The sequence below is a fragment of the Choloepus didactylus genome, chromosome X (genome assembly GCF_015220235.1).
Source record: "Choloepus didactylus isolate mChoDid1 chromosome X, mChoDid1.pri, whole genome shotgun sequence".
NCBI lineage: Eukaryota > Metazoa > Chordata > Mammalia > Pilosa > Megalonychidae > Choloepus > Choloepus didactylus.
In genome coordinates this window covers 47,352,078-47,379,483 of record NC_051334.1, presented here as the reverse complement: position 1 = coordinate 47,379,483, position 27,406 = coordinate 47,352,078, and the positions used below count along the sequence as shown (strand labels likewise).

The 27,406-nt window shown below is 39.9% G+C and overlaps 1 pseudogene; it reads right to left on the bottom strand.

Annotated features, from left to right (window-relative positions):
* Positions 1–27,406, bottom strand: LOC119522110 (annotated as a pseudogene).

Sequence of the window (27,406 nt, the reverse complement as noted above, 5' to 3'; positions counted from 1 at the left end):
GACATTTAAAATAATCTTTATTGGTAGTTTGTGGAAATTTGAGGCCACAATCAAAGAGGAAATTAAAAGTCAACCATTCTAACACCCAAATATGACTCCTATTAGTAGGCATTAGGGTGTCTTTTCTTCCTAGCTTTTTTTCAGTGCATGTCTTTCTCCACACATGAAGATAAACACATATATGCATAAAATAGATATACATGTAGTAGAAATGTATATATAATTTTTTACTAATAGAAAATTTGCCTATATTCCCACCACCCAGAGACACTGAATGAATTCTTGGGAGTAACCAAGAACTACTGGATGAAGTTATCCCACTTACAAGTTTATTCTTAGGTTTTCTCTCCTGCATGACTTCTCTGATGTTTAATGAGAGATGTCTTCCCACTGAAGGCTTTTCCACATTCTCTGCATTAGTAGGGTTTCTCTCCTGTATGAGTTCTCTGAAGTACAATAAGAGTTGATTTCACACTGAAGGCTATTCCACATTTGTTACAATCATAAGGTTTCTCCTCTGTATGAATCCGCTGGTGTTTAATGAGAGTTGACTGCCTACTGAAAGCTTTCCCACAGTCACTGCATTCATAGGGTGTCTCTCCTGTATGAACTCGCTGATGTTTTATCAGGGGTGCCTTTTGGATAAAAGCTCTCCCACAATCACTGCATTCATAGGGTTTCTCCCCTCTGTGAGTTCTTTGGTGTGCAATGAGAGTTGACTTCTGGGTGAAGGCTTTTGCACATTTACAGCATTTGTAAGATCTCTCTCCAATGTGAGTTCTCTGATGTACAACAAGGTTTGCTTTCTGGATAAACACTTTCCCTCATTCAGTACATTCAAATAATTTCTCCCCAGTTTGAATTTGCTGACTTTTATTAAAGGGTTGCTTATGGTGGAGGGCTTTTCCATGTTGATTAGGGTCAACAAATTTCTCTCCAAGTTGAGCTTTTGTCAAGATTAGAATGGAAGCACAATTTCCAATGTGTCTTATATTCATCATCTTTCTTTCTTAAATAGCTTCTCTTTTGACTAAGAAAGTTTAAATTATGTTTTGAATGTCTTCCCCATAAATGACATTTAGGGAGTCTTTGTCCTATAGAAACAAAGTCTGTGCTCAGATAAATGAATTTTCTACATGTTCTGCATTCTTAACCACTTTCATCCTTCAGTGTTCTCTTGTCTTTAGATGCAACTTGCCACAGAGGATTGTCTTGGCTTTCCTTGTAGTCATCTATCTGGTCATCAACTTGCCAGACTTCTAGAAAAAAAATACAATGAATCATCATAGTTGTAAGTATTTCTACTATAAAGTTATGGGATAAAATTAATTCATAAATGCCCTGCTCTGACCTCCTATCAATATGACTGGGCTGATGTGGATGGACCCTCCCCATGCTCTGCTACCACCACCTCCCCTGACTGCAAATACAAAGAAATGCTAGACCAAATTTAACTAAAAAATAGTTAATAAAAATAAAAAAATAAAAAGCTGAAAACTGACAAAGTGATTACATGACATAAATAAGAAATTTAAAGTGAGGAGTGAACAGAAATTGAAGCTATGTGGATGTGCAGTTGGGAGGTGGTTAAGGCTCTAATTCATGACTGTGGAGTAGATTCCAGGGAACAGGGCACACATGTGCAGAGAAATAGAACAAAACTACCTTCTTAAAGCTGGAAGTTACAAAGGACATCCCTGCTTGTAAAACAGGAACTAGAAAGATTTCACCTACCAGTTAATGAAAATGGTAAAAAGAATCAGAAGTTATTTATAAGAAATCAGAACTCTAATCCAATACCACATGTAGGAATATAGTCCAAATGGATATTCAAAGCATAATACAAAGCCCACAAGCTGAAAAATATATCCAAAAATTTGTTCTGCATTAGTGAAACCAGTGGAGGCCCTAGCAGTGGCACTCTTCAAACAGTTCTGTAGTGATGTTTTCATAGCATAGGGTATGCAGAATTTCCATGGAAAAGAACTCTCACTGAAAAGGAGATCACAATGATAACTTACAAACCTGAAAACAAATGAACCTGAATGAGGGAACATAACAGATTCAATTAAAGACCATTGAACTAGACAGAGTTTAGAATGGGATAAATAAAAGTGAAATAACAAAACTTACTTTAAAGTTAGAAAATCTTGGAAGCTATCAGAGAAAAATGACAGATTACCTTTATGGGAATAATTAGAGCAACAGACTTCATCAGCAAAAATAGAAGCCAAAAAAATTATAGAATAGTAGCTTCAAAATGCAGAGAGAAGCTGTCAACCTAGAATTCTATATTCAACTAAATTATAATCAAGGAAATAGGACAAAATAAAGACATTTTTGGATACAAAAGGAGAAAATATACCACATGTAGAATCTTCTAAGAGGAATAGTAAGTACTTGATTTACTCAGGATAGTGACCTGCAGGGGAAAAGGAGAGGGAGGGATAAAGAAAACTTGTTCCATAAGATGGCAGGGAAAAAGAAAAAAGAAGCAAAAAAGGGAAACACATGTAGAAAATAAAATAAAATTAAAGAACCACAAATATATCAATAGTCATAAAAAATTTTAGCCTAATGGGCACTAAAAAATGAGTGTCTATTAAAAGACATAATTAGAACAACATGACACAGACATATTGAAAATAACATGATGGAAAGCATTCTAGCTGGTAAATAACCAAAAGAATATTGGTACAAAAATTCACCAAATATAAATTAAAGCAAAGAGCATTAAAAGGGAAAAAGGAGATATGATGTATTAAAAAAGGGAACAGTCCAACAAGATGATATAACTTATGAATTTGTATAACTGAAGGGTCTTATGATAAGAAAGAGAAATTGATAATCCTACAATTACAGTGAGGCAGTATAACCTGTTCCACCAGAAACTGATAGATCAAGGTGACAAAAATAATAAAGCTATAAAAGAATGCCAACAATACAATAAAAAGTCTAATCTAATAGCAGTATCTCAGGAACCTATATGTAGCTCCCAAAATGGGGGGAACCCATATACTAGAGAACTGAAGAGATACTAGTTTGAGCTGGGAAATAAGCAGTCCAGAGGTAAATAGAAAGATGAGTGGAATGATCAGGCTCAAAGGAGATATAACAGGGTTATCTCTTTCCCAAGGTTCTTGTGATAGGAACCACACAAGTCTCTCTGCTTCCAGACCTTTTCTCCTCATCCATTCCATAACTCTATAAACCAACTTACCCCAAACACTCCTGTAGAAAGTGCTCTAAATCTCCATATAGCTGTGATTAATTCTGTCATGGGCATGTAGCCCTTTAATTAAAAAGGCACATAGCCTTTTTAATTCTGAAAATCAGAATGCATAAAACAGGGTAGAGGGGAAGCCTCTGGGATGAAATATAGAAGGATCACATTCTCTATTCTCTCTGGCTTACCATACAGCTGGCCTCCTCTTTGCTCATCAAACATGCTAAGCTCATTCCTGCACCCGGGCTTTTGAACATGCTATTCCCCCTGCCTTCAATATTCTCACCCTGGCACTTCAGGTAGCTGGTTCAGTTGAATTCTTCAGGTCTCAGCTCAAATGTCACCTCCTCAGAGAAGCCTTTGCTTGGCTACTATTTTAGTTTCCTAGGCTGCTCCGAGCAAATACCATGAAATGGTTTGGCTTAAACAATGGGGATTTATTTTCTTATGGTTTGAGTCTGGGAAAACGTCCAAATCAAGGTCATCATCAAGGCAATGCTTTCTTCCCAAAGACTGGCTGCCAGTGATCCTTGGCTCCTCTGCCACATGGCAAGGCACATGGAAGTATCTGCTGGTCTCTCCCTTCTTTTCCAGGTTTCATTTATTTCAGTTTCTTGTTTCTGTGCTTTCTCTCTGTTTTCATTCCATTTATAAAGGACTCCAGTAATAGGATTAAGACCTGTCCTGAATGAGGTGGGTCACACCTTAACCAAAGTAGCTTCATCAAAAGGTTCTACTTACAATGGGTTAACAACCACAGTAATGGATTAGATAAGAATATATTTTTCTGGGGTACAAACAGCTCCAAACCACCACAGCCACCCTACATAAAGTGATTTCTGTCATATCACTCTGTTTATTTCACTGTTAACACAATGAGAAATTATTTTGTTAATTAACTTATTGCCTGACTTCCCCCAAAAGACTGTGGGCATCACAAGGGCAGGAGTTGTATCTGTATTGTTCACACAGTATTTTCAGCACTTAAAACAGTACCTGGAACATAGAAGTGTTCAACTGATATTTGTTGAATGAGTGAGTGAGTGCTGTTATCAAGAATATTGGCACCTCACACCTTTTTCTATTAGGGGATCCCTAGATCCTAGTGATCACATCTGATTTTAGCACATTTTTATTTACCTGATATAATAATGCCCAGATAATTCACACTTTAAACACAAAGCAATAATACATAAAATGTAAGAACAGAAACTCCAGAGAATGGTCAGTATCAAAAACAAGATACATGCATCTCCATGGAGTAGAAATAGAACAGAAATGGAAAGTACTAAGCAGAGCTGAAACCAAAAGCCTGTTAGGCTCCCCATCCAGGCAGTGCCAAACAGGATTTCCTGTGGGGTTAAGGTCTTAAAAGTGGATTGAGATCCAAGGCTAGACTCACTGACTAAAACAATGGGCTGGAGTAGGGCTCCCCTCTCTCCTGAAAGAAGGCTGAAAATAAAATGTGGTCAACCAATTACCTACAGCCACTGCCTTAGCAAGTGGCAGGCCTAGGAAGGCAAGAAGACAGAGACCCAGACTTGAGAATAGAAACTGAATGAAGCCACCAGCTGGTTCTGAGCATGGATCTGTAATATTCTCAATATCATTGTGAGACAGGTACCCTGAAGTACCATTCATGGGACATGGCTCTGGGCTAGGGTCCTGAAGGAAGGAGGGTAGAGGGAGGGATGGAGGAAACAGAGGAGAAAGAACCCCAAATCTTCTCCTCAAATTAAGCTTACAAAAAAAATTCAAAATCAAATGAAAAAAATAAAGAATCTAATGCTAAGATAGACATACAATAAAATCATCAATCAGAATAAGTATTCCCTCCAGAAAAAATTTTATGAGACACTCTGACACTGGCTTTAAAATAAGCATGCTAGTGGAGCTACTGCTTTCAGCTTGGACATGTAGAGAGTGGAATAGAAGCTTCCATCCTGACAACAAGAAAAAATCTGGACAGGTACTAAATTAACAACTTTTCATGACCTAATAAAGAACTGAGGTCACAGGAGAAATGCCCATCCTGAAATCTGGAGAATGTACCTGCAGGGAGATATAGGGCCTGAGCAATTGTTCATCTGGGGCAGAAGCTACAGAATGTCATATAGGGAAGGATGAACATTAAACTAGAAATTCTGACAAATTGCTGGAGACCAAGTATGGGCTAGTGTAAGAGTATGAGGCTCCTGGGAGCTGAAATCATTAAGGTTCCCACCCTTTTGAAGGTTTTTCCTCCAGGAATTCTACCAGAATCTGACATGGAGGATCAGGAAGAATCTGGAGAAAGCTCCCTTTATAGTGCTGGCTAGGGGGAGGGAAAAGCAGCCACTGTGAAATCTGCTTAGATCCATCTCCCTTATGGAACAAAAGGCATTATCTGTAGGGGAAGGATATCACTGGTGAGTTCTGGGAAAATATCAGTGTAACTGGGGTAAGGTAAGTCTACCTAGGCCCAGCTACCCTGTCTTGCCTACTTAAAAAAATAATTTAAAAAAAGCCTTAGTTTGCAGTAGAGAGGACCTCAAAGACATTGACAGAGAATACTGGTAGATACTCACTGCACCTCAGGATGGGGAGAGAGGGAGCAAAGTCCCAACAGAGAATTAATTTCCAAAAGACTTACTCTACAGGAAATGTTAAAGGAAATTCTTTAGGCAGAAGGATTATGATTAAGGTCAGAAACTTGTATCTACACAAAGAAATAAAAAGCAATGGAAATGGAATAAATAAAGGTGAAATATTTTCTTTTTGTTTTTGATTGCACATCAAGGCAACTGTTTGAAGCAGTAACAGTAACAATGTATTGGGTATTTAGAGCATCTGTAAAGCTGAAATGTATGATAACAATGACATGAGGGATGGGATATAGGAACTAGGAATATACTGTTATGAGTTTTTTTCATTACATGTGTAGCAGTGGTAGAAGGCAGAATAAGAGGAAACAAGAAACAAAGAACAAATACAAAGAATAGAAAATAGATAACAAGATGGCATACTTTAACCCCAAAATATCAATAAGCACTGTAAATGTGAATGGTCTAAACAAACAAGTCAAAAGAAAGAGATCATCAGATTGGTAAAAAGGCAAGAAGCAACTATATATTGTCCAAAAGCAACCCACTTTAAAAATACCATTTACTTAAGTTAAAAGGGGACAGGAGAGGCGGGGCAAGATGGCAGACTGGTGAGCTGTATGTTTTAGTTACTCCTCCAGGAAAGTAGGTAGAAAGCCAGGAACTGCGTGGACTGGACACCACAGAGCAATCTGACTTTGGGCATACTTCATACAACACTCATGAAAACGTGGAACTGCTGAGATCAGCGAAATCTGTAAGTTTTTGCGGCCAGGGGACCCACGCCCCTCCCTGCCAGGCTCAGTCCCGTGGGAGGAGGGGCTGTCAGCTCCGGGAAGGAGAAGGGAGAACTGCAGTGGCAGCCCTTATCAGAAACTCATTCTGCTGATCCAAACTCCAACCATAGATAGTCGGAGACCAGACACCAGAGAATCTGAGAGCAGCCAGGCCAGCAGAGAGGAGACAGGCATAGAAAAAAAACAACACTAAAAACTCCAAAATAAAAGCGGAGGATTTTTGGAGTTCTGGTGAACATAGAAGGGGGGAGGGCAGAGCTCAGGCCGGAGCTCAGGCCCTGAGGCGCATATGCAAATCCCAAAGAAAAGCTGATCTCTCTGCCCTGTGGACCTTTCCTTAATGGCCCTGGTTGCTTTGTCTCTTAGCATTTCAATAACCCATTAGATCTCTGAGGAGGGCCCTTTTTTTTTTTTTTTTTTTAAACCTTTTTTCTTTTTCTAAAACAATTACTCTAAGAAGCCCAATACAGAAAGCTTCAAAGACCTGCAATTTGGTCAGGTCAAGTCAAGAGCAGAACTAGGAGAGCTCTGAGACAAAATGCAATAATCCCGTGGCTGAGAAAATTCACTAAACACCACAACTTCCCAAGAAAAGGGGGGTGTCCGCTCACAGCCATCATCCTGGTGGACAGGAAACACTCCTGCCCATCGCCAGCCCCATAGCCCAGAACTGCCCCAGACAACCCAGTGTGACGGAAGTGCTTCAAATAACAGGCACACACCACAAAACTGGGCGTGGACATTAGCCTTCCCTGCAACCTCAGCTGATTGTCCCAGAGTTGGGAAGGTAGAGCAGTGTGAATTAACAAAGCCCCAATCAGCCATCATTTCAGCAGACTGGGAGCCTCCCTACACAGCCCAGCAGCCCAGAATTGCTCTGGGGGGACGGCACTCACCTGTGACATAGCACAGTCATCCCTCAACAGAGGACCAGGGGGTGCACGGCCTGGAAGAGGGGCCCACTTGCAAGTCTCAGGAGCCATACGCCAATACCAAGGACTTGTGGGTCAGTGGCAGAGACAAACTGTGGCAGGACTGAACTGAAGGATTAGAATATTGCAGCAGCCTTAAAACTCTAGGATCACCAGGGAGATTTGATTGTTAGAGCCACACCCCCCTCCCTGACTGCCCAGAAACACGCCCCATATACAGGGCGGGCAACGCCAACTACACACGCAAGCTTGGTACACCAATTGGACCCCACAAGACTCACTCCCCCACTCACCAAAAAGGCTAAGCAGGGGAGAACTGGCTTGTGGAGAACAGGTGGCTCGTGGACGCCACCTGCTGGTTAGTTAGAGAAAGTGTACTCCACGAAGCTGTAGATCTGATAAATTAGAGATAAGGACTTCAATTGGTCTACAAATCCTAAAAGAACCCTAACAAGTTAAGCAAATGCCAAGAGGCCAAAAACAACAGAAAATTATAAAGCATATGAAAAAACCAGACGATATGGATAACCCAAGCCCAAGCACCCAAATCAAAAGACCAGAAGAGACACAGCACCTAGAGCAGCTACTCAAAGAACTAAAGATGAACAATGAGACCATAGTACGGGAGACAAAGGAAATCAAGAAGACCCTAGAAGAGCATAAAGAAGACATTGCAAGACTAAATAAAAAAATGGATGATCTTATGGAAATTAAAGAAACTGTTGACCAAATTAAAAAGACTCTGGACACTCATAGTACAAGACTAGAGGAAGTTGAACAACGAATCAGTGACCTGGAAGATGACAGAATGGAAAATGAAACCATAAAAGAAAGAATGGGGAAAAAAATTGAAAAAATCGAAATGGACCTCAGGGATATGATAGATAATATGAAACGTCCAAATATAAGACTCATTGGTGTCCCAGAAGGGGAAGAAAAGGGTAAAGGTCTAGGAAGAGTATTCAAAGAAATTTTGGGGGAAAACTTCCCAAATCTTCTAAACAACATAAATACACAAATCATAAATGCTCAGCGAACCCCAAGTAGAATAAATCCAAATAAACCCACTCCGAGACATATACTGATCACACTGTCAAACACAGAAGAGAAGGAGCAAGTTCTGAAAGCAGCAAGAGAAAAGCAATTCACCACATACAAAGGAAACAGCATAAGACTAAGTAGTGACTACTCAGCAGCCACCATGGAGGCGAGAAGGCAGTGGCATGATATATTTAAAATTCTGAGTGAGAAAAATTTCCAGCCAAGAATACTTTATCCAGCAAAGCTCTCCTTCAAATTTGAGGGAGAGCTTAAATTTTTCACAGACAAACAAATGCTGAGAGAATTTGCTAACAAGACACCTGCCCTACTGGAGATACTAAAGGGAGCCCTACAGACAGAGAAACAAAGAAAGGACAGAGAGACTTGGAGAAAGGTTCAGTACTAAAGAGATTCGGTATGGGTACAATAAAGGATATTAATAGACAGAGGGGAAAAATATGACAAACATAAACCAAAGGATAAGATGGCTGATTCAAGAAATGCCTTCACGGGTATAACGTTGAATGTAAATGGATTAAACTCCCCAATTAAAAGATATAGATTCGCAGAATGGATCAAAAAAAATGAACCATCAATATGTTGCATACAAGAGACTCATCTTAGACACAGGGACACAAAGAAACTGAAAGTGAAAGGATGGAAAAAAATATTTCATGCAAGCTACAGCCAAAAGAAAGCAGGTGTAGCAATATTAATCTCAGATAAAATAGACTTCAAATGCAGGGATGTTTTGAGAGACAAAGAAGGCCACTACATACTAATAAAAGGGGCAATTCAGCAAGAAGAAATAACAATCGTAAATGTCTATGCACCCAATCAAGGTGCCACAAAATACATGAGAGAAACACTGGCAAAACTAAAGGAAGCAATTGATGTTTCCACAATAATTGTGGGAGACTTCAACACATCACTCTCTCCTATAGATAGATCAACCAGACAGAAGACCAATAAGGAAATTGAAAACCTAAACAATCTGATAAATGAATTAGATTTAACAGACATATACAGGACATTACATCCCAAATCACCAGGATACACATACTTTTCTAGTGCTCATGGAACTTTCTCCAGAATAGATCATATGCTGGGACATAAAACAAGCCTCAATAAATTTAAAAAGATTGAAATTATTCAAAGCACATTCTCTGACCACAATGGAATACAATTAGAAGTCAATAACCATCAGAGACTTAGAAAATTCACAAATACCTGGAGGTTAAACAACACACTCCTAAACAATCAGTGGGTTAAAGAAGAAATAGCAAGAGAAATTGCTAAATATATAGAGACGAATGAAAATGAGAACACAACATACCAAAACCTATGGGATGCAGCAAAAGCAGTGCTAAGGGGGAAATTTATAGCACTAAACGCATATATTAAAAAGGAAGAAAGAGCCAAAATCAAAGAACTAATGGATCAACTGAAGAAGCTAGAAAATGAACAGCAAACCAATCCTAAACCAAGTACAAGAAAAGAAATAACAAGGATTAAAGCAGAAATAAATGACATAGAGAACAAAAAAACAATAGAGAGGATAAATATCACCAAAAGTTGGTTCTTTGAGAAGATCAACAAGATTGACAAGCCCCTAGCTAGACTGACAAAATCAAAAAGAGAGAAGACCCATATAAACAAAATAATGAATGAAAAAGGTGACATAACTGCAGATCCTGAAGAAATTAAAAAAATTATAAGAGGATACTATGAACAACTGTATGGCAACAAACTGGATAATGTAGAGGAAATGGACAATTTCCTGGAAACATATGAACAACCTAGACTGACCAGAGAAGAAATAGAAGACCTCAACCAACCCATCACAAGCAAAGAGATCCAATCAGTCATCAAAAATCTTCCCACAAATAAATGCCCAGGGCCAGATGGCTTCACAGGGGAATTCTACCAAACTTTCCAGAAAGAACTGACACCAATCTTACTCAAACTCTTTCAAAACATTGAAGAAAATGGAACACTACCTAACTCATTCTATGAAGCTAACATCAATCTAATACCAAAACCAGGCAAAGATGCTACAAAAAAGGAAAACTACCAGCCAATCTCCCTAATGAATATAGATGCAAAAATCCTCAACAAAATACTTGCAAATCGAATCCAAAGACACATTAAAAAAATCATACACCATGACCAAGTGGGGTTTATTCCAGGCATGCAAGGATGGTTCAACATAAGAAAATCAATCAATGTATTACAACACATTAACAAGTCAAAAGGGAAAAATCAATTGATCATCTCAATAGATGCTGAAAAAGCATTTGACAAAATCCAACATCCCTTTTTGATAAAAACACTTCAAAAGGTAGGAATTGAAGGAAACTTCCTCAACATGATAAAGAGCATATATGAAAAACCCACAGCCAGCATAGTACTCAATGGTGAGAGACTGAAAGCCTTCCCTCTAAGATCAGGAACAAGACAAGGATGCCCGCTGTCACCACTGTTATTCAACATTGTGCTGGAAGTGCTAGCCAGGGCAATCCGGCAAGACAAAGAAATAAAAGGCATCCAAATTGGAAAAGAAGAAGTAAAACTGTCATTGTTTGCAGATGATATGATCTTATATCTAGAAAACCCTGAGAAATCGACGATACAGCTACTAGAGCTAATAAACAAATTTAGCAAAGTAGCGGGATACAAGGTTAATGCACATAAGTCAGTAATGTTTCTATATGCTAGAAATGAACAAACTGAAGAGACACTCAAGAAAAAGATACCATTTTCAATAGCAACTAAAAAAATCAAGTACCTAGGAATCAACTTAACCAAAGATGTAAAAGACCTATACAAAGAAAACTACATAACTCTACTAAAAGAAATAGAAGGGGACCTTAAAAGATGGAAAAATATTCCATGTTCATGGATAGGAAGACTAAATGTCATTAAGATGTCAATTCTACCCAAACTCATCTACAGATTCAATGCAATCCCAATCAAAATTCCAACAACCTACTTTGCAGACTTGGAAAAGCTAGTTATCAAATTTATTTGGAAAGGGAAGATGCCTCGAATTGCTAAAGACACTCAAAAACAGAAAAACGAAGTGGGAGGACTTACACTCCCTGACTTTGAAGCTTATTATAAAGCCACAGTTGCCAAAACAGCATGGTACTGGCACAAAGATAGACATATAGATGAATGGAATCGAATTGAGAATTCGGAGATAGACCCTCAGATCTATGGCCAACTGATCTTTGATAAGGCCCCCAAAGTCACTGAACTGAGTCATAATGGTCTTTTCAACAAATGGGGCTGGGAGAGTTGGATATCCATATCCAAAAGAATGAAAGAGGACCCCTACCTCACCCCCTACACAAAAATTAACTCAAAATGGACCAAAGATCTCAATATAAAAGAAAGTACCATAAAACTCCTAGAAGATAATGTAGGAAAACATCTTCAAGACCTTGTATTAGGCGGCCACTTCCTAGACTTTACACCCAAAGCACAAGCAACAAAAGAGAAAATAGATAAATGGGAACTCCTCAAGCTTAGAAGTTTCTGCACCTCAAAGGAATTTCTCAAAAAGGTAAAGAGGCAGCCAACTCAATGGGAAAAAATTTTTGGAAACCAGGTATCTGACAAAAGACTGATATCTTGCATATATAAAGAAATCCTACAACTCAATGACAATAGTACAGTCGGCCCAATTATAAAATGGGCAAAAGATATGAAAAGACAGTTCTCTGAAGAGGAAATACAAATGGCCAAGAAACACATGAAAAAATTTTCAGCTTCACTAGCTATTAGAGAGATGCAAATTAAGACCACAATGAGATACCATCTAACACCGGTTAGAATGGCTGCCATTAAACAAACAGGAAACTACAAATGCTGGAGGGGATGTGGAGAAATTGGAACTCTTATTCATTGTTGGTGGGACTGTATAATGGTTCAGCCACTCTGGAAGTCAGTCTGGCAGTTCCTTAGAAAACTAGATATAGAGTTACCATTCGATCCAGCGATTGCACTTCTCGGTATATACCCGGAAGATCGGAAAGCAGTGACACGAACAGATATCTGCACGCCAATGTTCATAGCAGCATTATTCACAATTGCCAAGAGATGGAAACAACCCAAATGTCCTTCAACAGATGAGTGGATAAATAAAATGTGGTATATACACACGATGGAATACTACGCGGCAGTAAGAAGGAACGATCTCGTGAAACATATGACAACATGGATGAACCTTGAAGACATAATGCTGAGCGAAATAAGCCAGGCACAAAAAGAGAAATATTATATGCTACCACTAATGTGAACTTTGAAAAATGTAAAACAAATGGTTTATAATGTAGAATGTAGGGGAACTAGCAGTAGAGAGCAATTAAGGAAGGGGGAACAAGAATCCAAGAAGAACAGATAGGCTATTTAACGTTCTGGGGATGCCCAGGAATGACTGTGGTCTGTTGGTTTCTGATGGATATGGTAGGGGCAAGTTCACAGAAATGTTGCTATATTAGGTAACTTTCTTGGGGTAAAGTAGGAACATGTTGGAAGTTAAGCAGTTATCTTAGGTTAGTTGTCTTTTTCTTACTCCCTTGTTATGGTCTCTTTGAAATGTTCTTTTATTGTATGTTTGTTTTCTTTTTAACTTTTTTTTCATACAGTTGATTTAAAAAAGAAGGGAAAGTTAAAAAAAAAAAAAGAAAGAAAAAGAAAAACAAGGAAAAAAAAAAAGATGTAGTGCCCCCTTGAGGAGCCTGTGGAGAATGCAGGGGTATTCGCCTACCCCACCTCCATGGTTGCTAACATGACCACAGACATAGGGGACTGGTGGTTTGATGGGTTGAGCCTTCTACCACAGGTTTTACCCTTGGGAACATGGTTGCTGCAAAGGAGAGGCTAGGCCTCCCTATGGTTGTGCCTAAGAGCCTCCTCCCGAATGCCTCTTTGTTGCTCAGATGTGGCCCTGTCTCTCTAGCTAAGCCAACTTGAAAGGTGAAATCACTGCCCTCCCCCCTACGTGGGATCAGACACCCAGGGGAGTGAATCTCCCTGGCAACGTGGAATATGACTCCCGGGGAGGAATGTAGACCTGGCATCGTGGGACGGAGAACATCTTCTTGACCAAAAGGGGGATGTGAAAGGAAATGAAATAAGCTTTAGTGGCATAGAGATTCCAAAAAGAGCCGAGAGGTCACTCTGGTGGGCACTCTTATGCACACTTTAGACAACCCTTTTTAGGTTCTAAAGAATTGGGGTAGCTGGTGGTGGATACCTGAAACTATCAAACTACAACCCAGAACCCATGAATCTCGAAGACAGTTGTATAAAAATGTAGCTTATGAGGGGTGACAATGGGATTGGGAAAGCCATAAGGACCACACTCCACTTTGTTTAGTTTATGGATGGATGAGTAGAAAAATAGGGGAAGGAAACAAACAGACAAAGGTACCCAGTGTTCTTTTTTACTTCAATTGCTCTTTTTCACTCTAATTATTATTCTTGTTATTTTCGTGTGTTTGCTAATGAAGGTGCCAGGGATTGATTTGGGTGATGAATGTACCACTATGTAATGGTACTGTAAAAGAAAGCTTACTTAAAGTTTAAAAAAAAAAAAAAAAAGGGGGGGACAGACTTCCAGTTTCAGCTCTGACATGTAAAGAGCATGGAAGTTATCACACCCATCCTCACAAGAAAAAGCTGAACAAACAGAAAATCAAAGGCTTTTCTTAGATCCATCAGAAAATCAAGGTCATAGGGCAAACTACCATGCTGCAATCTGCAAAGACAGAATACAGAGAATCACAGTTGATATCAGCATGCCTGAAGCGGAATCTATTGGACCCAGTGACTGGTAGGAACTAGGAATAGAGAGGAACTTTCTCAATTTAATAACAAACACTACAAAAATTCTACAGCTAACAAAACACTTAATGGTGAGAAACTAGATGCTTTCCCCCTAAAACTGGGAACAAATCAAAATGTCTCCTCTCACTAGTCCTATTCAACATTTTACTGGAATTCCCAGCTATGTAATAAGATAAGTCAAGAAATAAAAGTATACAGATTGGGAAGGAATAAATAAAACTGTCTTATTCACAGATGACATTGTTATCTCAGAAGAATAGAAAAAAATACACCTGAAACTAATAAGCAATTTAGAGTAAGGTTGCAGGATACAAAGTTAATATATGGAAGTCAAATGCTGTCCTATATATCATCAATGAACAATTGGAATTTGAAAATAAAAGCAAAATTCCATTTACATTACTACCAAAAATAATGAAATACTTAGTGTTTTAGTTTCCTAGGCTGCTTAAAGCAGATACCATGAAATGGGTTGGCTTAAACAATGGAAATTTATTAGCTTACAGTATTAAGGTCAACAAAAATGTCCAAATCAAGGCATCATCAAGGAAATGCTTTCTTCCTGAAGATTGGCTGCCAGTGATCCTTGGCTATTTTGCCACATGGCAAGGCAAATGGCAGCATCTGCTGGTCTCTCTTTTCTCTTCTGGGTTTCATTGCCTTCAGCTTCTTGCTTCCATGGCTTTCTCTGTATTCATTCAGTTTATAAAGGACTCTAATAACAGGATTAAGATCCATCCTGAATGAAGTAGGTCATACCTTAACTGAAGTAGCCTGGTCAAAAGGTCCTCCCAATAATGGGTCCACACCACAGGAATGGATTAACTTTGAGAACATGTCTTTCCAGGGTACATACAGCTTCACACCACCACACTTAGGTATTAATTTAACAAAATACATGCAGGATCAAATGAGGAAAACTACAGAACTCTGATGAAAGAAATCAAAGAAGCTTTAAATAAGTGCAAAGATATTCCATGTTCATAGATAGGAAGAGTAAATATTAAGATGTCAATCCTTACCAAAGTGATCTATATATCAATGCAATCCCAATATAACTCTCAGCAAGTTATTTTATGGATAGTGAGAAAGTGATTCTTTGTCCTCAAAATTTATCTGGGAAGACAAGAGACCCAGAATAGCCAACACAATACTGAAGAAGAACAAAGTTGGAGGACTGATATTACCCAACTTCAAGACTTACAATAAAGTTACAGGAATCAAGATATTGTGTTATTATTAGCAAATGAATCAACTACTAAATCAAGGAAACAGAAAAGAGATATCACAAGTAGAACCACACAAATATAGTCAACTCATCTGTGACCAAGGAGCAAAGATAAGCCAATGGAGGAAGGATAATCTTCTCAACAAATGGTACTAAAACAATTGGGCATCCGTATGTGAAAAAAAAAGGAATCTAGACATAGAACTCATACATTCCACAAAAATTGACTAAAAATGGATCAGAAACTTAAATGTAAAACACAAAGCTAAAAACTTCTAGAAGACAACATAGGAGAAAATCTAGGTGACTTTGGGTTTGGCAATGAGTTTTTAGCATAACACCAAAAAATATGATAGATTAGAGAAAATATTGGTACTTCAGTTGTACTTCAATAAAATTAAAAACTTTAGCTCTTTGAAAGACACTGTTAAGAAAATGAAAAATCAAGCCACACACTGGGAAAAAATATTTGCCAAACCCTTACCTGGAGTCTGGAGGCAAGACAGCAGCATAGGGAAGTGTGGAATTTAGTTAGTTCTCTGCAACAACTAGCATATAGCCAAGAACAACTAATAAATAGTCTGGAACAACTGCTTGGGGACATCTGTGACTGAGCATACATCGTATACCAACACCCTGGAATGGGTGGAATGGCTGAGATCACAGCATAAGAACTGAAAATAAGGATCCCCAAAGCCTGGCATGTCAGGCTGAGTTGGAAGACATCCCTGTTGGAAAAAGAAGCAGTCAACAAGGAGGAGGGAAGGTAGTTAAACCAAGCTCCAAATGCAGTTTTAATTAATGAATTTAGACTACTGAATACAAGCTATGATCACAGATAAACCCAGAGCAAACAGGAAAGGAACCTGGAGGTTCCTCCCAGCAGAGAGAAGGTGAGGCTAATGGAAGAAAAATACATAAATAAATGAAACAGAGGCTTTTGGAGACAGCTGAGCTCAGAATACTGGAAAAGGGCTGTGTCCCAAGAAAATGGGCACATAGAATTGGGCACCAACTCAGTTCTTGACTGTAACTGAGGGCTGGGGACTGACTCTGAAAAAGGGATTTCTTTCTTTTTTCCTTTTTTTTCTCTCTCACTCTAAGTAGCTCATTAGAGAAAGCCTTGGGCATTTTCAGTTGTAAGTGCTGACCCAGGCAAGGGTGGAGTTAAGATAGAGTAAAAGGAAGAAATCAAATGTAGGAGATAAATCCCTAAAGGGCTTATCTTTCCTAAGAAAAGGAGGAGATGGGGCCAGTTCAAGTGGCTGCCCTTCCTCAGGGAATTCAGACCCTAGGGCCTGGGGGTAAACAAATGTCAGCTTGGCTTCTGACACACTCAGCCCTTGGCAGGGACAAGGTCTACTGAGAATTAAAGGCAGCACACCTCTTTACACCCATGGGGAGATGCAGGCTGACAAACGCCACCTGCTGGGCAGGACAGGAAAAGCACAGTGTCTATAGGCCTCACAGGAAAGTCTGACAACTTTCTCAGTCTCATCCTCAGGGAAACCAGATACTGATTACACCTTCTTCCTGAGACCTATGCCCCTCTTGTCTGGGACAATAAGCCACTTTGTAACATTGTTAATGAAAATTAAATGAGATGGCCAGTGGGACCAAGATGGCCAGAGAGAGGCTCATGATGCTTGTTTAGGTGACATCATCAACATGGTGATGTAAACAGCTGCTGAAAAATTCTCTCCAGAGATTCAGTGAAAAAGGGGAAAATTCTGAGTTGTTGGAAACTCTAGAGGAGGATATAAACTGGAGAAAGACCCTGCAAATGCTGAATTGAAGAAAGAGAAGAAATATCAGGTAGGAATTTTCTGTCCCAGACCAGTCAGTCATTTCCCCTCCCCCTCACTCAGTCTCCATGTGGGAGAGGCACAGACTCAGCAGATGGCAACCCTCCCACCAGGGACACAGATTTTAAAATCTCACAGCAGTGAAAAATACCCTCACTGTTGGAAGACCTGGTGGACAATGGAGGACATTTCAAGACCCAGATCATTGAGGAACAAAGAGACTGAGAAAATGCAGACAGAGATGCATTTCCAGCCCTGGGTATAAAAGCCCTTCCCCCACCCTTGAGGGAAGCAATGGCTGGCAGCTCTCTCCTTGTCTTAGAGACAGCTGGAGTGCTGGATTGGCTGAAGGCATACTTTGCCACAGAGAGGGAGCAGCCAGTGGCCAGTTCCTTGCCTTGGGGACAGCTGGAGTGCTGGCCCAGCTGTGGGGAATGCTGTGCCACAGATAGAGCTTCATATTGAGCTGGATTTTGGCCAGCAGAGTGAGGACATAGGTATCCTGCAGTTTTGGCCTGGCTGTGCTCCAAGGCAGAGCAACCTCTGAGAACAATTAAGTTACCAAACAGTGCCATCTACTGAACAGTCCAGAAAGTGCAATGACCCTTTCTTAGGAACATAGGAGCTGGTCTACATGCCCTGTACAGACACCCAGCCCTGTTTTGTCTGAGAAATAGGGAAGAACCAACTGTTAAAGCAGGTACCCAAAACAAACCCAGGTTTTGCTAGCTGGTGGAAAACAGCACCACTGGAAGCCAGCAGATTTGTATTACCACACAAAGTGAACTTGCTGGGGTGCCCAGTGCCTACCTCCCATCCCTGTGGCAGGCCACAGTGGGTGCCTGATTTTGGTGAGAAGACTGGAGGGTAGAGCCAATCTGACAACTGGCCAGCGAGAGAAACAAAGAAAAGATAGAGATCAAAGTCAACCAACAAGAAAACCTTACATAAAAGAGAGAAAACAACCTCCAGAATAAACCAATCAAGGAAACCACAAGACAAGACAGCAGAAAATCAAGAGCCACATCAGGAAACAGGAAGATATGGCCCAGTCAATGGAAGAAACTAAGATTTGAACTGAGATTCAGGAGTTAAAATAACTAATTACAGATGTTCAAACAAATCTTTTAAATTGAATCAATGGGTAAGAGAGAATGTGACAAAAAAGATACAGGATATAAAGAAGATAGTGGATGACCATAAGGAAGAATTTATAAGCTTAGAAAAACAAATGGCAGAACTTATGGGAATGAAAGGCACAATAGAAGAGCTGAAAAACACAATGGTGACATACAACAGCAGACTTGGAGAGGCAGAAGAAAAGATCAGTGAGATGACATCTGAAATCCTGCACACAAAGGAACAGATAGGGAAAAGAATGCAAAAATGAGCAGGGTCTCAGGGAACTGAAGGACAACATGAAGTGCATGAATATATGTGTTATAGGTATCCCAGAAGGAGAAGAGAAGGGAAAGATGGCAGAAGGAATAATAAAGGAAATAATCAATGAAAATTTCCCAACTCTTATGAAAGACAAAATTACAGGTCCAAGAAGCATAGCATACCCTAAACAGAACTGATCCAAATACACCTACTCCAAAACACTTAGTACTCAGATTTTCAAACATCAAAGACAGAGAATTCTGAAAGCAGCAAGAAAAAAACAATCCATCACATACAAGGGAAGCTCAATAAGACTAAGTGTGGATCTCTCAACAGATACCATGGAGGCATAAAGGCAGTGGTATGACATATTTAAGATACTGAAAGAGAAAAACTGCCAACCATGAATTGAGAGGTCATTCTGGAGGCAATTCTTATGCCTTATATAGATATCCCTTTTTAGTTTTTAGTGTATTAGAATAGCTAGAAGGAAATACCTGAACCTGTTGAACTGCAATCCAGTATCCTTGATTCTTGAAGATGATCGTGTAACTATATAGCTTATATGATGTGACCATGTGATTGTGAAAACCTTGTGGCTCTCACTCCCTTTATCTAGTGTATGGACAGATGAGTAGAAAAATGGGGACAAAAAGTAAATTAATAATGGTGGGGGGAGGAGTATGGGATATTTTGGGTGCTCATTTTTACTTTCATTTCATTTTATTTTATTTTTATTTTTTTGGAATAATGGAAATATTCAAAAATTGATTGTTATGAATGCACAACTATATGATGATATTGTGAACAACTGATTGTACACTTTGGATGATTGTAGGGCAAGTGAATATACCTCAATAAAATTGCATGAAAAATTAAAAAGAGATAAACCATGGTGTTCCTGTTTGCTAATGCTGCCATTTTGCAAAACACCAGAAATGTATTGGCTTTTATAAAGGGGATTTATTTGGTTAAATAGTTACAATCCTAAGGCCATAAAGCGTCTGAGGTAAAGCATTAACAATCGGGTACCTTCACTGGAGAAAGGCTATTGGCATCCAGAAAACCTCCGCTAGCTGGGAAGGCATGTGGCTGGCATCTGCTTGCTCCTAGGTTGCATTTCAGCTCCTCTCTCAGCTCATTTGCATTCTTCAAAGTGTCCCTTGTGGCTATAGCAGCTCCTTCTGCTGTGAACATTTTTATAGGACCGCAGTGATTCAACTAAGACACACCCTGAATGGGTGGGTTAACATCTCCATGGAAATTATCCAATCAAAGGTCTCACCCATAGTTGATTGAGTCACATCTCCATGGAAACATCCAATCAAAAGGTCACACTCTAATCAAAAAGATTAATCAATCTGCCCCCACAAAATTGCATCAAAGAATGTTTTTTTCTGGGGGACATAATATATACAAACTGGCACATTCTACCCCCCTGGACCCCACAAAAACATGATCTTTCCATGTACAAAATACATTCATCCCTTCACAATATCACAGAAACTTAAATGCTTTCAGTAACAATAGTTAAGTACAAGATCCCATCAAAATCAGTTACAGTTGTGCTCTGTCCTAAAGCAAAATTCCCCTCTGTCTCTGAACCTGTGAAACTTAGAACAAGTTATCTGCTTCCAATATACAAAGGAGGGACAGTCATAGGATAAACATTCTCATTGCCATAAAGAGAAACAGTAAGGAAAACAGGGTTTAAGGGAGCAAAACAATTCCTAAAACCCACAGGGCAAATTCCATTAGATTTCAAAGTCTGAGAGCCATTCACAGAACATTTTACCCTTGGGGCTTGAGAGAGCAGTACTACAACCCTTTTCAAAGGCTTACATGGCAGGCTTTTTCTCTCCTAATGCTGGGGTGAGTGCTCCAACATATCCACACATTGGGGAGACCACCCTCTTCTTGGCCCCATCCCCCTCAAACATCAGGGTGCTACCCAGACTCTGCCTCTCCAGGGCAAAGGCTCTCCCCTCTACAAAGAGTGTGGTGATGGCCAGGCTCTCCCCAATCCCTGGGGAATGTGCTCCATCCTCTCTGAGGCCTGGGGTGGCAGCACTCTTCCCAAGCATCCAGGTGGAAGGCCCGCCCTTGATCTCTGGGGTAAACTCACCCTTTCCATGTGCCTGGGTTGCTCTGCTCTTCTGGCCTGAGATTTCTTGACTACAGATCTCAATTTCCATGAATTCTGTCATTGAAGAAATTTTTCCTTCAATTGTTCCTTCTATGTCCCTTCCTGTCCAGACCAGCAGTGGCTCCATATATACAGATCTTGCAAATATCTGGTTGGCTTGGCATGAAGCACACAGGGGTCAAAACCATCAGACAACAGAAGTTTCACAAATCCTTTCAGGATAACTCCATCTCCAATCTTGGCTTCTACTGAAATGGGGGTCGGGATCCATGTTTGGTTAAATCCTCACGTGGGGCTGTAGTTTCTGGGGTTCCACTCGCTGGAAGCCTGGAATTTTCCAAACCATTAGTTTCTGGTTCCTTTGTACCCAAGAGTTAAGTTCTAGGTTTATTTCTCTCTGCTTGCATTTTACTATAAGCTGCAAGGATAAGCCAGGCCACACTTTCAATATTTAGTGTCAAAATCTCTTCAGCTAAGTATCTGAGCTCATCGTTTTCAAATTCTGCCTTCCATCCAATGCCAGGATTCAATTTTGCTAAATTCTCTGCCACTTTAAAACGAGGATCACCTTCCTTCCAGTTGACAATGACACATTCATCATTTCTGCTCAAGGCCTCATCAGAAGTATCTTTAGTGTCCATATTTCCCCAAACAGTTTTTTCAAAGCAATCTAGGCCTTTTCTATCAAGCACCTTACAATTCTTCCAGAATCTTCCCCTTATCCATTTAAAGGCCACTCCAACATGTTTGGTATTTTCAAGCTCAGCAGCACCCCACTCTTGTTACCAAAATCTGTTCCCATTTGCTATTGCTGCCAGAATGCAAAACACAAGAAATGGATTGGCTTTTATAAAGGAGGTTTATTTGGTTACACAGTTACAGTCTTAAGGCCATAAAGTGTCCAAGGTAAGGCATCAACAATAGGGTACCTTCACAGAAAAGTGGCCAATGGCAAATGGAACACCTCTGTTGTCTGGGAAGGCACGTGGCTGGCGTCTTCTTCCTTGGCTCCCAGGTTATGTTTCAAAATGGCATTCCCCCAGGACATTTCTCGCTAGGAATCTGGGGGTATTCTGTTAGTTTCTCTGGAGCAAACTCTGTTGTAGCAAAAGTCTACTTTCAAGGGCCGTCTTCAAAATGTGTCCCTCAGCTGCAGCTCTGAGTTCCTTCTGTTTGTCAGCTGTTTTGTATAGCTCCAGTGATTTAATTCAGACCCACCCAGAATGGGTGGGGCAATGCTTCCATGGACATTATCCAATCAAAAGTCTCACCCACAGTTGATTGAGTCACATCTCCATGGAAACCCTCAATCAAAGGATTCCAACCTAATCAACACTAATACATCGCCCCCCACAAGATTGCATCAAAGAACATGGCTTTTAGGGGGACATAATACATCCAAACCATGGCATAGCCTGGGAGTAAACACTTGGAAAACACACCTCTAATAATAATAATAAAACTTGTGTTCAGAATATGTAAAGAACTCTTACATTTTAATAACAAGCAAAACTGGCAAAAGAATACAACAGATACTTCTCCAAAGACATCCAAATGGCAAATAAGCACAAGAAGTTGCTCAACATCATTAATCATTAGAGGAATGCAAATTAAAATTTACAATGGGATACTCCTACACACCTATTAGAAAGGTTAACAATACCAAGTTCTGTCAATGATGTGACATACCTGGCACTCTCATACATTGTTGGTGGGCAAAGGAAATGGTGCAACCACATTGGCAAGCAGCTTGGCAGTACCTTAAAATGTTAAATATACACTGCCCATTCAACCAAGTAATCCCACTCCAGGTATTTGCTCAAGAGATAGGAAAATAGAAAGCCACACAAAGACTTGTATATGAATATTCATACCAGCTTAGTTCATAATAACCAATAACTGGAAATCCAAACCTGGTTCACAAATAAACATACTGGAACACTACTTAGCTATAAAAAAGAACAAACTACTGAGACATGCCACAACATGGAGGAACCTAAAATGCAGTAAGGTAAGTGAAAAAAGCCAGACACATAAGAATACATAGTGTATTATTCATTTACTTGACGTTCTAGAAAAGAAAAAAATAAAAGAACAGAAAAGAGATCAGGTCTGGGGAAGGGTAGGGCTTTAATTATTAAGGGACACAAGTAGGGGTTTTTTGGGACTATGAAAATGTCCAATATCTTGATTGTGGTAGTGTTCATATGACTATATGTTTGTCAAAATTATAGACTATAAACCTAAGAAGGATGAATTTTATGATATGTACAAATTATACCTCAATTAATCTAACTTAAAAAAAAACAGAAGGTAGTGACATCAGCATAAAACGACAATACATGGAAAATGCATGCTAAGAATTGTGTTAAAAACATTACCTCAAACAGCCAGAGATCATATGGTGCTATTAATGCAATTCCTTTTATTAATATAACTAATAAGCTCTAAAGATAAAAAATACAAATACTGAACTCTAGTTAATAAAATGTGTGTGGAGGTATTTAAGGATGAAATGTACTGATCTCCACAAGTTACTATGAAATTCATCATACACATACACACACACACACATAATAAAGAAGGACTGATAGAAGGACAGAGGAATTGGTAGACAGGTAAGAGATAAAGGAAATATAGCAAAATGTTCATTGTAGCATCTAGGTTGTGGTTATATGGGTGTTCAATTTATAATTCTTTCAATGGCTCTGCATGAACATTTACATAATAAAATGTTGGGGGGGAAAGGAAGCTAGATAAAGAGAGCAAAGTAAACCCAAAGTAAATAGGAAAAAAGGAAATAAAAGTAAATGCAGAAATCAACAAATAGAAAACAGAAAAAATTAACAAAGCTAAAAGTTCTTTCTGTGAAAAAATGAATAAACCTTAAATAAAGTTTAGAGCTTTCATTAGTACATGGGATTGGACAGTTGTCCTTATAGCAAGGAGGCCACACTTGTGACTAAAAGTTCCTAGAAGATTTTTATTATCTCAGATCAGAAAACTATGTGAACTGCCAGAGATTTCATCCAACAGACAGGAGGCAGGGGTGTGAGGGGGGTGGAAATAGTCCATGAAGTACATTTAAATATAGAGGAATGGGGGAAGAAAATCAAGTTGCTTTCTGTTCCACCCTGGGGAGTTCTGCCGGTTGTCTAGCAGTGATTCCATGTGCTCTTGTCTTCACTTCCTATCCTCAATGCAGTGCTCCCGGATGAAGGTCTTGCTATGTCTCCCATTTCCTTTGAGTCCCTCAGTGGATATTCAAAGCAGTGGATCTTAACTGACCATGGGCATCAGAACTATTTGGAGCATTTCTCAAAATATGCATAACCAGGAGCCACACCGGATCTTCCAAAACATTATTACCAGAGGGTAGGGCCTACACGTGAGTATTCTGAGAGTTCCACAGGTAATTATGTGATACATCCCAGGTTACCAACCACTATGTTAAAAAAAATCATTCTGAATGGATAATAACAACCACCATAAAAAGAATGATAGCATTTATTAAGACCTTCCTCTATGTCAGCCATCATTTTAGGTGCTTTACATGCATCAACTCATTTAATTCTGACAATAATGTAAGTTCTATAACTACCTCCACTTTGCATACAGGCAAAGGGAGGATAAACAACTTGTGCAAAGTGACTGCTAGTAAGTGAAGAAGCCAGAATTTGAATCTAGGCAGTGCAGCAATAAAGTCCAGATACTTAACCAATGTATGTGTAAATGAGTAGCAAACCTCCTTCTTCTGTCCAGTTTCATAACAATCAATGAAATATTTATTAAATGTCTTCTACCAGAATAAGGAAGAATAAGATACAGCTCTTGTCTTTAGGGCTTTATGTTCTAGGTAGAGAAATAAGCCATAGACACTTACCTAGTTTAAAAGAAGTTACAATATGGAATGCAAAGCAGAAGTTTACATTCTTTATTTGTAGTTACAAATGTAACCCATAAAAGAACTAAAATAATAATTTTAACAATCAAACATTGTGAAGAGCTAGAAAGAGGAGAGCCATAGTGTGAGTTAAATTCTTATTTTTCATAGAGGAGACATAAATTGAAAATTCATTAAATAGAGGTAGAAAGTTGTTACCTAGACACATGGAAGTGCTCACCAGAAGAATTAACAACAAAGGAGGTTGTCCTTGGGAGGTGGAAATGGGAATGCCTTTAAGATTATTTTGATCATATTCTGCTCTTTGCTCTTTGACTGAACGTGCACAGGTATTACTTTTAATAAAATGAATATTTAATAAAATGAATTTTTTAATATAGAAGAATTCTGATTTAAGAGGGTAGACTGTTCCCTAGGTTTGTTTTTCCTCTCTTCCAGGATACCACTGAAACAAGAGTAAAGAATCAATGGCACACAACCATTACCATTCTAAGGTATCGCTGGAAATGAGGAAGCATGCTACCAGCAGACCAGGAATCCTGACTAATTTCAACGAGGCAGCAGATATGGGGCTGCACTGATCCATAAAGAGGAATTACAAATCAAGGCATTCCTGGGAGAAGCCACAGCGAGGTGGGAGCCCCACATTCCAGTGCAGGGAGCTCAGAGCAGGGAGTAGGCCCATTTTCTGAGGAGCAGTGGGCTCCGGGGAAGCCCTCCAGGGAGTCACCAGCAGAACAGAGGGCCGGCATCTCACTGCAGCCAGAGGTCTGGAACTCAGCTCCACAAAGCAGGGCTTCTCAAACTTGAGTGTCCTACAGGTCCTTGGGGATCTTGTTCAAATGCAGATTCTGATTCAGGAGGTCTGGGTGGGGCTGAGATGTTGCACGAATAATGAGAGCTCAGGGGATGCCCCAGCGCCCGGCCCTTGGACCACACTCACACTTTCAGGAGCAACAGTGCTCCAAAAGGACTTGGCAAAGGGCCCACTGAGTGGGTACAGTGAATGAGGAGCACAAAGAGGCAGATGAACACCTGAAGTGCCCAGAGCAAAAAAAAAAAAAAAAAAAAAAAAGAAAGACAAGAAAAAGCAGATCTATCCATGACTAAAATACTGCCCATAAAGCATTCCACCAGGGGAGTCAAGTCCTCTCAACTGATTTATTTTTTAAATAAAGACCTAAAACAAAAAACAAAATAGTTAATTGAGAAGTATTGATAAGAGGTGGAATCTCTTAAGAGGAAGAATCTAGTTAGATTTTTAAGAAATAAAAATGAGAAAACAGAGAAAAGTGTGTCAAAGTGACACACAAAGTTTAGCCACGTTGTTTAGCCACAAAGTGAGGGCACACAAGAACCTGGAGGGTACCTGATCTGGTAGAGTTAAAGGTTACCATCAAAGTTTTTTTGTCCATACCCAACTCCAAAAAAATCATGTAAGAAAATTCCTTGATGTGAGAAAAAAGATCTAAAGTTTCAGCGTGTAAGAGCTCACAGCATGCCCAAAAGAGGAAACTGGGACACCTGTGCTTAGTTTGGTGACCATGCACAAGCCCAAGCAGGGGAGAAAATCATAAAGGTGCCCTGAAAGGAGGGCAGGGAAAGGAATGTAAGTGGGCTTGGCACTTCTCACTAGCAACTCAGGATGCTGGAAGGTAGTGATGGAATCTAGATAGTGGCCACACTCTGTCTAACCCCAAGCAAAGAACACGGAGACTGTAAGAGGGCATCAGGTAGAGGCACTATTTGGCTGTGAAACAGCTCATTTCCTCAGATCTGAGTCACTTCCAAAGGTCTGAGGGTCCTGAGAAGACCTCCTGAGCACATGCAACAGGCTAACCTCCCAGGGACCAATGGGATCCTCTTCCCCCCTGGCATGACTTGCCAGGCAAGGGCTCACCTTGACCACTCTGCACTGCGCTTTCTCCATCTGCCATCCAGGCCTCTTCTTGTCCCAGCCTGAAGACTGCATCTAGTTTGGCAACTAGATATCCTGTTCAGGGGAAATGACACAGGACTTCATTATCAAAACTGGAGGCATTCCAGAACCAAGCTCCTCCTTGCTGGCTGATATAGTACAGCCTCAGTGAGTGCCAAGGAACAGGGCTGTTGGGACCTCAGTACAGAACATTCACACAGAAGACGAGGGCATAAACATCCTGTCCCTTGTCCAAGGGATTATGAACTCTTGACGGTGAGCCTTAAGCCCACACTCATGAAGGGTTTCAGAAGCCCCCGAGCGCACAGCAGCTAGAAAGGAAGATACTACTTGGTACATTCTAAGTCTTCCGTGGAGTGGTTCCTTACCCACTGAGACCAGGTGGCTATAGTTCTCAAGCATGACATCCCTGTAGAGATTCTTCTGAGCAGAGTCCAGTTGCTGCCACTCCTCCAGGGAGAAGTCCACAAACACATCCTTGAAGGTCAATGATTCCTGTAACAGCACATTCCTTTTTAGACCAAAGTGTTCAGTACAAGGGACTGGGACATAATCTCTCACGTACAT